The sequence below is a fragment of the Eutrema salsugineum genome, unplaced genomic scaffold (assembly GCF_000478725.1).
Source record: "Eutrema salsugineum unplaced genomic scaffold, Eutsalg1_0 scaffold_8, whole genome shotgun sequence".
NCBI lineage: Eukaryota > Viridiplantae > Streptophyta > Magnoliopsida > Brassicales > Brassicaceae > Eutrema > Eutrema salsugineum.
Genome location: NW_006256414.1, coordinates 11,373,460 through 11,386,658, shown reverse-complemented (window position 1 = coordinate 11,386,658; position 13,199 = coordinate 11,373,460). Strand labels below are relative to the sequence as shown.

The following is a 13,199-nucleotide window of genomic DNA, read 5'->3' as shown; positions in this document are numbered from 1 at the left end:
ATTTAATTTAAACATATAAAAACTTGTAAATTCTATATAATACAAGACTTTTGAAATGCACAACTCTATTTTTTTTAAATATTTTAAACTTTATTTATAAACTAAAAAAAATAACTAATTTTTAATGCAAGTGAAAACAAATTATGAGACTAAATAAGTTAAAAAGTTTCAAATAATATTATATAAAAATTCAACTAATAAAATTATAAAACACAAATTATATTTAATAAATGATTAAAAAGATAAAAGTTATTAAAAAAAAATAGTAAAAAGAAAGATATCCACATAAAAATGTCATCTATGGTTTTTTTTAAATAATAAAAAAAGATGAAATCAATAAAATATATATTACCAAAATAATCAAATGATAAATTAAGAAATTAACAAGTATTATATTAGTAAGATTTATTAGAATAAAAAAATATAAAGATCGAAGATAAAATGAGACTATTTAATACAACTGGTGTAAAAAAGATTACATATAATGTATCATCAAGAAGAAATCGAAGAAAATATAAATATTTTAGACAAAAATATATTAATAGCAAACATAAAATTCAATAGAAAATATTTAAAATATATAAATTAAAATAGGATCCGCGCATACGCGCAGGTTCTCTCCTAGTAGATATAAAACTTGGCCAACTTTTTCCAGCTACTTGCCACTTCAGTATTTGAGAAAGCGCTATCTGTCCATTTAAAATCTTAATGAAATAAACAATTAATCATATTTAAAAAACATTAAAACACATTAATAAATATTAATAGGTATATAAACAAATTTGTTTAAATAAATAAAATTCAAATTTATTTCAAATATATCAAAACTTATAAATATTATATAATACAAAAATTTTAAATACACTATTGTATTTTCTTTTTTAAGTGACTTAAACTATATTTTTAAACTAATAATATAATTGAATTTTAATGTAAGTGAAAAAAAATTATGAGACTGAATAAGTTAAAAATTTAAGATTATTTTATATAAAACTCTAACTAATAAAATTATAAGACTAAATATTCAATAAACGATTAAAGAGATAAAAGTTATTAAAAAAGTAATAGTAAAAAGAAGAGTGGATACATCAAATTGCCATAAAAGGTTTTTTTTTTATATTTTTTTTAAAATGAAATCAATAAAATATATATAACCAAAAAAACTCGAAATGGTAAAATTTTCTTTGAGTTATTACGTTTTCATACATAAATTAAAATAGTAGATCTTTAGTCCCTCATTACCATAGAAGAAAAATCAGATTATTTGTCACAATCGGTTTAGAAGAGATTACAAATAATGTATTATCTAGAAGAAATCGAAGAAAATATAAATATTTTAAACGAAAAAACATTGATGGTAAAAATAAAATTCAAAACAAATTCTAAAAATATATTATTTAAAATATAAGTTAAAACAGGATCCGCGCATATGCGTGGGTTCTCTCCTAATCTTATATAATATGAGTGAATTTATTATAGATTATTAATAGTTAAACAAAAAATTAAATTAATAGCATTAGAATTAATAATCAGATCGAAAGTGTCTTTCTCCTTCTCTCTTATATTTTAACTGCTCTCCCTTCTCTCCTAAACTAAACCTAGCCGCCGTCTCCCTTGGTTACCGATTCCGGTGGCTTTTTCAGCACCGGGGTCGGGTTCTCTTTGCTTTATCTTTGTTTAGATCGCTTTTGGCTCTGCCCTAGTGTTTGTCTATGATTTCATCCAGTTTTAAGATGGTTTTTTCGTTTTCAGATCTAGATCTATTTATAGATCTTCTTTTGTTTTCGATCCTCTTAGTTCGATGATGTTGATTTTGGTCCTTGGGCGTTTTAATTTTCAGTTCTGGTCGGTTTTAGGATGTTGTGATGCTAGAGATGCCGGATCCTTTGGATCAACGGTGCGGTTCATCTGCAAACACCTAGAGTTTTTTCGTTTCTTGTCCTAGATCGATTTTTAGTGCTGTTTTTTGCCGATTCTAAGTTTTGTACAGCCTTGCAATTTTCTGCTTCTATGGAGATCGCTTTGAATTCTTTCTGGTTCGATCCTTTGCTGTTCTTGCTTTGTGGAGTTCGGTGTTACCCGGATTGGATCGTTCGCTCCTTGTCTTTTCTTTACAGGTCTGATCGAGATCTAGGGGTGCAACCGTCACATTTTCGACCCCGCCGCATCTGGGAGTATCATGTATCTTGCCGGATTATGAAGCTTAGGAATCAATGCTTTAAAACCGCATTTCTACGGATGAATTTTTTATCGATGGTTGGCCTTGGGCATCTTCTTTAACTTCTCTCAAAGGATCTTATGAAGTATAGATTTTTGTTGGGTTTGTGTTCTATCTTAGTTTTGGATTAAATGGCTCTTGGATTGTTTTCTGTCATAGTTATAAACTGTAGTGGTTGTTTTATGCTTTGTAATTGTTGTTTGCTTCCCTTCGATAGGGCTTTGTCTCCAAGGAAATTATGTTTTCCGTCGGCTTTGACTCCGATTTTTCTTCCGGCTTGGCTTTGTATCTTGCTTGTATCGTTCAGAAGTTTAATAAATTTCATAGATGACAAAAAAAGCATTAGAATTAATAATTAGGTAACTAGCAAAGAGAATTTTTTGTTTTACCCATTATTATCCTTCTCACTTTGCTTATTTACACAAATTGCTATTAATCTTTTTTTTGCACATGGTGTTACTATAAATAATGCTCATCATCGCCAACACTATTCATTTAAGAAAAGATATTATTCATTACTGGATAACTATTTAGTTAACATAATATATATGAAAGTTATCCCTATAAGTTTATGTTAATTTTGTTATAATATAATATATTAACATGTTAATAAATATATATATATATATATGATAATTGTAAGTGTTAACAACTATGTCAGATAATTATAACGTGATAATTCATGAATCTTATAATAAAATATTAATATATCAATAATAATATCTGTTAAATATAAAATATTAACAATAATAATCGAAATATATAGTATGTTAACAATAATATAAGGATGATATTTATATTAACACATAATTTATATAAAATGCTAACAATAATATCAGCATAATATGTATATTAACAATAATTTATTTAGAATATTCACATATAATAATTAAAACGTTATCGTTATAACTATGAGAACAATATTATTGTTGCATGGACCCTCACCACCAAAAATAAATAGAGAATAAAAGCTGGTAACACTATTTCTAACACACGCAGAGCATGGACCGTCAGAACTTTCATGGAGAGACGAAAACCTTCTCACCGTCCGATCACCCTCAAAATTCGACAACTTATAGAAGAATCAACCAGATTTCAAATGCACTTGGTTTGGAGACATTCCAACGGTTGGATCTCAAGATATCCCATTTGCCCCAGAGACACTTGAAGACGGCCAGCAAGCCTTCCGACCACGGCCACCGACCCATCCACCACAGTCACGAGCCGCACGACCGCAGCCAAGCTTCTATTTCCCGCGGCCATGTTACTCGCGACCGCGGCTGGCCAACTCCGATTAAAAAACCATATTTTTGAAGTCCAAAGTCGTTTCTCTGCCTCAATTCCGGAACCCTAAAGACCATGGAGTATTGAAGACTATAAATACTAGTCATTTAGGTCATTTTTAGACATCACCTTCATACTTTTACAAAAACCCTTTTTCTTCAGCCGTTTTATGCGATTTTTAGAGAAGATTGTTCAACTCTGAGTTCATCAATAGAGAAGCTTTCTTTCATCTCTTTTCTTTACTGTTTTGGATTGCTTTTATTAAAACCAATGATGATGTCGACCTCAGCCATGTCTGAGTAGATCCCGAGTTGGGCTTAGGGTTCCCGAAAAGGGCTCTCATAATCGATTAAGCCATCTAGGTTTATAGCTCTGGGATTTTAACATTGTTCTCTGTTTATTCTCGTCTTTATTGCATGTATGCTTGATTGATCCCCTCGTATTTGATCTAGATAGTTAGTGTTGCGAAAGTTTTCATTAAGTATCCGACCTAGAATGAAACAGGCGATTTTTCATTAAGTAACCTTTTTGATACCTAGCCAAGATTGCCTCGCTTATACTTTCTTTGATGAGAACCACCAGAATTTTTAATGAATGTTAAGAGCTAGTTTACTGGAAGTTAGATCTTAGTGCAATAGATTTCCGCATGACGGATTAACAGACTAGTTATGCCCGTATTTCTAGTGAGAATTTTCTAAACTATTCCCGATTGATGCATAATGATTGAAGTTGGTCTAGAAGTTTGGTCTCTGAGATTTTGTTAGTTCCTGCGTTTTCAAACCTCTCACCGAGATTTGGCCTTTGTTTTGTTTGAGGACAAACAAAAGACTAAGTCTGGAGAAGTTGATAACACCAGATTTTGACCATTTTTATGGATCACTTAAATGTCTTTTACAGGTGTTTTACTCTATTTTCAAAGGTTTTCAAAGGATTTCTATGTTTTTGGATTTTAAAAGACTTTTCATGTAATTTGGGATAAAGAGGCACAAACTGGAACAAAAAGACTCTTTTGGATAAATGCAGACCGTCAGAACTCTCATGGAGATACGAAAATCTTCTCACCGTCTGATCACCCTCAAAATTGGAGAACTTATAGAAGAATCAACCAGCTTTCAAATGCACTGAGTTTGGATACATTCCAACGGTTGGATCTCAAGATATCTCATTTGCCCCAGAGACACTTGAAGATGGCCAGCAAGCCTCCCGACCGCGGCCACCGACCCATCCACTGCTGTCACGAGCTGCACGACCGCGGCCGAGCCTCTATTTCCCGCCGCCACGTTACTCCCGATTGCTTTTATTAAAACTAATGATGATGTCGACCTCAGCCATGTCTGAGTAGATCCCGAGTTGGGCTTAGGGTTCCCAAAAAAGGCTCTCATAATCGATTAAGACATCTAGGTTTATAGATCTGAGATTTTAACATTCTTCTCTATTTATTCTTGTTCTTATTGCATGTATGCTTGATTGATCACCTCGTATCTGATCTAGATAGTTAGTGTTGCAAAAGTTTTCATTAAGTATCCGACCTAGAATGAAACAGGCAATTTTTCCGTAGGAGTGGAAACCTACCTGGGGCGAAATCGTGAGTACTGACGAGTCCTGTGCAGCTCTTGCGTTCTCTACCTTCCTGGGCCAGAGTGGAAACCTACTGGTCAGGATTGCGAGAAACAGTTGGTTATGATCACGACGGTGACGTAGTTATACCGCCGTACTCTAGCTCTAGAACCCTATATTTCGATATCCGTTAATCCCAATCTATAATCTCTAGTGTTGAAACCGATTATGATCCCTGTAGAGTTCCCAATAGCTCAGCGTTTTTAGCCATAGTTTACAAACCAATCGATTTTTACTTGCTCATTTAGATCTGCGTTTTATTTGCTTTAGTTCAATATTCTGCTCGCTTCATTTGCCTTTTATTTGATTTTCTACTTGCTCTTTAGGATAGATTTATTAGCTTTCTTTAGTTTGATTTCAATCCGTGACAACCAACCAATCTCTAAAACCGATCTAGTCTAGACATAAAGTTAGAAACCGTAGAAGAATACCAGACACACAAATCTCTGTGGATTTGATCCCTAAGTACTACAATTGATTAGATGTGCACTTGCGGCTTTCATTTGTTTTTATTAAGGATAAAACTTGTTCCCTCATGCAGTAGACACATCAAGTTTTTGGTGCCATTGTCCGGGATTTGTTTCGCTGCCTTTGTTATTTTTCTTGTTATAATTTCTGTTCTAGACATCTGATCTCTAGTTCTTTCTTAAAGTTGCTGAATTATCTTTCCATTCTTCTGTTTTTCTCTGAATTGCATGAATACCAGGCGCAGACCTGTAGAAAACATTACAATTCTAGACGAAATAGACAGACACGAAAGAGAACTTCGAAGACTTAGACAAACGCAAGGAATGGCCGACGATGACCAGCCTGGAGATCCTGTTAACCGAACTTTAAACATGGACCAAGATGGGTCTGAACATGGTGAAAATGAAGAAAACGATCACAGAAAAGGTGATCATGCTCGACAAGATGGAGAAGATAATGAAATTCCTCCAATAAATCCTCAAAACCGAGAGAGAGAAGAACGCGAAGACCTTGATGCACCTATCAATGTAGCCGATGATAACAACCAGGAGATGCAGCCGAATGGGCGCATTAACTGCCCTATTCAGCAAGCAAATCAACACCGAAGACAAGCCAGGAACCATCGCATAGCTGATTTCGATGCACCTACTCAGAATTTTCAGAACCGATCCGCAATTCAAGTACCATTCCCGAACCGGAATGAGTTTGAAGTCAAGCCTCAAATTATCTCTTTGGTGAAACAAAATCAATTCTATGGAGTTCCTTCTGAACATCCAATGGACCATATCGAGCTCTTTGAAGAAATCTGCAGCATGATGAGGATAAACCAAGTTCCCGCAGACTATTTAAAGTGTAAGTTATTCCCTTTTTCATTAGCAGATAAAGCTCACCATTGGTTGAAATATTTGCCTGCAGGATCGATCACTAATTGGGAAGAATGTAAAACTGCCTTCCTGAACCACTTCTATACTAAGTCACGGTCAAACTTGCTGAGAACCAAGATCTCAAGTTTTCAGCAAGGACCGACTAAACCTTTCTATGACGCCTGGGAGCATTTTAAGGAGTATGAACGTGACTGCCCTCACCATGGATTTCCGGGATCAAGTCTGATGAGCACATTTTACAGAGGCTTGCAACCAAAATACAAGCTGTCGCTTGATACAGCTAGCAACAGAGATTTTGGACCAAAAACGATAGCACAAGGAAGAGCCCTCATCGAAAATTTGGCTCAAGCCAATAGCAATGATTGTCCAGAGTACTACCGCTCGACAAAGCAAACCGGAACAGATAACAAAGAGATAACCGAGTTGAAGAACATGATGAGCCAACTTTTGAAAAGCAACAATCGCAAAATCCATGCTTGTGAAACCAACAATGGCGCAGAAGACGAAGGACCTTGTGATATCAATCACATTAACCCAACCTTTCAAGAAGAAGAAGTAAACTATGTAGGAGCACATGCACCATACCCAAATCGTTTCAACAATAACTTCCGGAATGCAAACTACAAAAATCTCTTACCGCAATCTAAATGTGGAGAACCCTCAAGATCAGCACTACCCACCGCAGCAGAGATCCTTCCAAAACAAGTTCCAAGGTGGAAATTTTGGAGGGACAGGAGCTTATCAGCTGCAACAGCCATATAACTATCAAGGTATGGGTTTTAACAATCAATTTGTACAACAGCAAGGAGTCACAACGAACCAGCTAGTTTCGCAAATCGGAAGACTTGAACAGTCCATCCAACAGCTTGTTATGACAAACGAGAAAGCAGCTAAAGACATGAACGTGAAAGTTGACTGCATGTACAATGACCTGAACGGGAAGTTTGAAGCTTTATCTTCGCACGTCAAAAAGCTAGATGTCCAAGTTGCCCAAACAGCCGACTCTATTAAAAGACAAAATGGAGCTCTTCCAGGAAGAGTTGAAGATAACCCCAAGAGATTTTGCAATGCCATAACCACGCTGACCGAAGAAGAAACCAGAACCGATGGAAAAAATGAAGAAACCCCAATCTTTGTTCCACTTTACAGAGATGTCGATCCCAAGCAGCCACCATTCAAGGTACCTCAACGTTCCGCATTTCAAAGGCTTACAAAAGCCAACGACCCAGGACGTCTTGTTTTCCAATGTTTCATTTCAGGAATCAAGTTCACAGACTGTCTATGCAATTCCGGAGCCAATGTCAACATCATGTCAAAGACATTTGTCAAAAAATTGGGCATAAAAACATAAAGGACATCAACAGTAAAGGTTATCTTTGGAGATTCATCCCAAAAAGATACTGAAGGGGCGATTCATGATCTACAAGTTCTAGTAGGGGACAAGATTGTTCCAGCAGACTTCCAAGTTCTAGAAATGGATCAAGACAAGGAGAGACCACTCATATTGGGTAGACCATTTCTAGCTAATGTAGGAGCAGTAATCGATCACGTAAACCGGCATGCTGTCTTCCTCAATGTAGATTGCAGGAAGTTTTATCCGACTGTTCTAGACGTTTTTCCAAGTAAAGAAAAACGGCAAAAAGAGAAGGAAAAGGAAAACCCGAGAGCTTTTGCAAAGATCAAGATCATCATTCCGCCAGATGCAACAGAGACTAGTGAGGACCAAATCCAGGAGCTGATCGAGAACACAAAAAGGGTTTTAAACAACGTTAAAGTCAGGAAGAAGAGTAAAGGAAAGAAGCTGGCGCCTCAAGGAGAAGAAGGGTTTTACAATTTATGTTTTTGTTTTTTTGTTTCAGGTACTCTCATAAAAAAAAATACACAAAAAATCAGAAAATTTGAAAAACCGAAATAGAAGTTGAGGTTTTTAGCTGCTCGGTCCAGCAGAAACCTGGAAGTTGGACGAAGGCCGCAGGAAAATGGGCCGCGGTCACGACCAACCGACCCGCAGCCAATGCACCATCGATCGCGGCACCGTGAATGTGACCGCGGCCGATGTTATGTTCACCGCGGTCGCGCGTCTCCTGACTGCGGCAATTGGTCGTTGAGACGGAACCTCAGATTTTCGTCGCTTTTCAGATGTTCCCGGTGATTCCCGACGATTCTTGGAACATTTTCGGAAAAGCCCATTAAGATTTTCCGTAAGTTTTAAATTCCCTGTTGCGTACAAGACAAGAAAAGTAAGTTCCCGTAAGCCTTTGAATTCCCGAAAATTTTCCGTTTTTGCCACAAAAATGCTTGTTAAAGAAAGAAAACGCACTTTTTGGATCAAAACTCCTTTTTCTCTTCTCTTCCAAAAGACTTGGAGATTTAGGAGATAGATTACCTTTTTCAATTCTTAAGCTTTTTAAGAAATTCCTTGCCCAAACTTCACTCTTTTTCAAAGCTGATTCCGAATCTATCATCAAATCTCTCTTTCCAGCAAAGAAAATGGAACAAACCAAGTCCCAAAGAAGCTCTGAGGAAATACCCAATGATAGTACTCTTGTAGATTACATGCTGAGCCAAGCCAAGAAGAACTCGAGTGATGAGGCTGCTCCAACACTCAAGAGAAACACATGCGATTCCCGAGCCACCACAGATTCGATATATTGGGAAAGAGATCAACCCGAGAGTGGACTATGCAAGGCGTTTCAAGAAGCTGAACATCAAACCAACACCCTGCATTGATTATCATACACTCGAGATGCTTGGGATTAGAGAAGATGTAATCTCGCACATCGATGCACTTAGGCTGAGACCCTACATGGAGCTGAAACTTCCAACTTATGCCGAGCTAGTCCGCGAGTTCTTAGCAATCGTCACCCTCCACCACATGAATAGGAGGAGCCCCAAAGCATCTGACGGCATTCTGTCGTTATCTATCCGCGGACAGACCTACTCACTCACCATTTCTGCAATTTGTGAAGCTCTTAAGCTTCCATACACTGATGATATTCACCTCGAAGAAGAACCTGATTTTGACTTATGGAGAGAGATGGGTCATGGCATCTATGATAGCGGGAGATCCTAGTCAGCCCTTCTTACTCATCCTGCTGTGAGAGTTGTGCACAAACTCTTAGCTCACACGATTTTCTCTAGAGCCAACATGGGATGTGTTCTGAATACCAAGCTCATTACACTTCAGATACCATTTATGGACGACCCCCGACTTGCCTGCTTTGCCTGGATCATAGCACAGAACATGGTGAAGGTGAAGCATTATTTACATGGTAGTGAGGATGCTACTACTGCTTATGAAAGCGCTATTATAGCAATACTACAGGCTGTGGGATTCAATTTCTAATCTGATGATCCACTTCCCGACGTCTGGTATGACCTACTTTATCTCTCTCGCGATCACACTATCTCTCGTACCATTTTCGATCCAGACAGGTTCAGTTACAAGTATTGCACTGGCACCGAAGAGCACTGAAGAGCACCGAGTCTGTTTACCTTCAGCTTCAGTCCCAAGATTGTGTAACGGAGGACGTCGACGATGGAATCCGGGACCTGATGAGTTTTTACCCTCTGTACCTCGTCTACCATTCACTATCGGGCAATACATAGTAGCCAAGGTGAAGCGCGACGCAGCTGCAGCACGTGCTCACTTTCAGCCATCTGTTTCCACGGGCCATACTTCATCATCGACATCATCACACACACATTCTGATATGGAGCGCAGAGTTGAGAGACAAGGAAGACGCTTTGAGCGCGTCGTCACCTTCCTACAGGAGCAGCACCATTTGGAAGTAGACACATCGGAGGAAGAGTGATTGATCAGCACTTCATTGTCATTTGACAGCCATCACGGTTCTATCATCATTTTCTTTTCTTTTATCTTATTTCATTTTCGCTTTTATTCACCATCTTCTCACCAACTTGTTCACACTGGGGACAGTGTAACTTAAGTCTAGGGGAGGATGTCTATCCGTACTAATTATTTTCTTGCTTTGTTTTTAAAATTTCAAGTACTTTCTAAATTTTAATATGCAACCTATTTGACCTTAAGTATTTTTCAGGAATGTTTGACATAAAACTGTGATGATTTAGACTTGCACGCTTCTACACTACGCATGATAGCTCATTTGTGGTTAGCACTAGACTAGGTGGTAGCTAGAGTACTTGCACTACAAACTCCCACCAGAGGACTTCTATTCATGAAGATTCTTTCTGACAGGATATACTAGCTCTTTTTATTTGACCTTAATATTGATATCTAATTTTCTCATCATTGATTTTAGGCAGGCATCGTGATATACATCTAGGACGTCTTTTACCCTTATTTCTACCACCCTTTGTCGTCCTAGATGGCCAGTTCATCTTTATCTAGTACCATAACCTAAACCCAAAACATTTGTTTTCAATCCTCATGCATTCTCTCTTTAGTTTATATCAGCAGATATGTGCAAAAACGCCGGAAAGAAGAGGAACGACGCAGTTTTCAGTCACTCAAGAGGAAGGCTGAATGGAATTGGGAAGGAAGAATATCAGAAACCTTATTAAGCTTTACAAGACTCATTTTTATTGGTAATTCCGTGCTCTCTAGGACTCTATATCTAAATGTGCTCCCTCTTTCAAAATATATATATATATATATATATATATATATATAATTTTGAAAGAAAAATATATATATTTATATATAATTTTGAAAGAAAAAAGGAAAACAAAAAGCTTAATGAGTCCTAGATTGTCGAAATTTTTGAGCAAAAAGCAACTACTAGTCATCTAAGGAGCTATGGTTTAGAAAGATTTACAAAAATCTAAGTCTGGGGGAATTAGGAGAGAACCTGAGGAAGAAGACCAGAAATCTATAGCAAGAAGAAAGTGACTGAAAACTGTGGATATCAACAGCTTCACTCTCTCTTGCGGTTTTGCATAATATCTTGCATCCTCCAGATCTTCAGGTAACCCATAAACACTTTAAGCCTTACCCCTAGAATAACCTTTTTGATACATAGCCTAGATTGCCTCGCTTATACTTTCTTTGATGAGAACCACCAGAATTTTTAATGAATGTTAAGAGCTAGTTGACTGGAAGTTAGATCTTAGTGCAATAGATTTCCGCATGACGGATTAACGGACTAGTTATGCCCGTATTTCTAGTGAGAATTTTCTTGACTATTCCCGATTGATGCATAATGATTGAAGTTGGTCTAGAAGTTTGGTCTCTGAGATTTTGTTAGTTCCTGCGTTTTCAAACTTCTCACCGAGATTTGGCCTTTGTTTTGTTTGAGGACAAACAAAAGACTAAGTCTGGAGAAGTTGATAACACCAGATTTTGACCATTTTTATGGATCACTTTAATGTCTTTTACAGGTGTTTTTACTCTATTTTCAAAGGTTTTCAAAGGATTTCTATGTTTTTGGATTTTAAAAGACTTTTCATGTAATTTGGGATAAAGAGGCACAAATTGGAACAAAAATACTCTTTTGGATAAATGCAGACCGTCAGAACTCTCATGGAGATACGAAAATCTTCTCACCGTCTGATCACCCTCAAAATTGGAGAACTTATAGAAGAATCAACCAGCTTTCAAATGCACTGAGTTTGGATACATTCCAATGGTTGGATCTCAAGATATCCTATTTGCCCCAGAGACACTCGAAGATGGCCAGCAAGCCTCCCGACCGCGGCCACCGACCCATCCACCGCTGTCACGAGCTGCACGACCGCGGCCGAGCCTCTATTTCCCGCCGCCACGTTACTCCCGATTGCTTTTATTAAAACTAATGATGATGTCGACCTCAGCCATGTCTGAGTAGATCCCAAATTGGGCTTAGGGTTCCCAAAAAAGGCTCTCATAATCGATTAAGACATCTAGGTTATAGATCTGAGATTTTAACATTGTTCTCTGTTTATTCTTGTTCTTATTGCATGTATGCTTGATTGATCACCTCGTATCTGATCTAGATAGTTAGTGTTGCAAAAGTTTTCATTAAGTATCCGACCTAGAATGAAACAGGCGATTTTTCCGTAGGAGTGGAAACCTACCTGCGGCAAAATCGTGAGTACTGACGAGTCCTGTGCAGCTCTTGCGTTCTCTCCCTTCCTGGGCCAGAGTGGAAACCTACTGGTCAGGATTGCGAGAAACAGTTGGTTATGATCACGACAGTGACGTAGTCATACCGCCGTACTCTAGCTCTAGAACCCTATATTTCGATATCCGTCAATCCCAATCTATAATCTCTAGTGTTGAAACCGATTATGATCCCTGTAGAGTTCCCAATAGCTCAGCGTTTTTAGCCATAGTTTACAAACCAATCGATTTTTACTTGCTCATTTAGATCTGCGTTTTATTTGCTTTAGTTCAATATTCTGCTCGCTTCATTTGCCTTTTATTTGATTTTCTACTTGCTCTTCAGGATAGATTTATTAGCTTTCTTTAGTTTTATTTCAATCCGTGACAACCAACCAATCTCTAAAACCGATCTAGTCTAGACATAAAGTTAGAAACAGTAGAAGAATACCAGGCACACAAATCTCTGTGGATTTGATCCCTAAGTACTACAATTGATTAGCTGTGCACTTGCGGCTTTCATTTGTTTTTATTAAAGGTAAAACTTGTTCCCTCATGCAGTAGACACATCATGTGTCTAGAATATTTTTTCGTTGTAATTGTGTAATCTAATTGAGCCGTTTTGAATCATCTTCTATGTTGCATAAGAACATATATTTTGTATAGA

General features: G+C 37.3%; 1 non-coding gene across 1 annotated transcript; it reads right to left on the bottom strand.

Moving 5' to 3' along the window:
- Window positions 1-6,573: 6,573 nt before the first annotated feature.
- LOC112082356 lies at window positions 6,574-6,680 on the bottom strand. The gene has a single exon (XR_002897018.1). It is a non-coding gene; the product is annotated as a small nucleolar RNA R71 (small nucleolar RNA).
- Window positions 6,681-13,199: the final 6,519 nt, after the last annotated feature.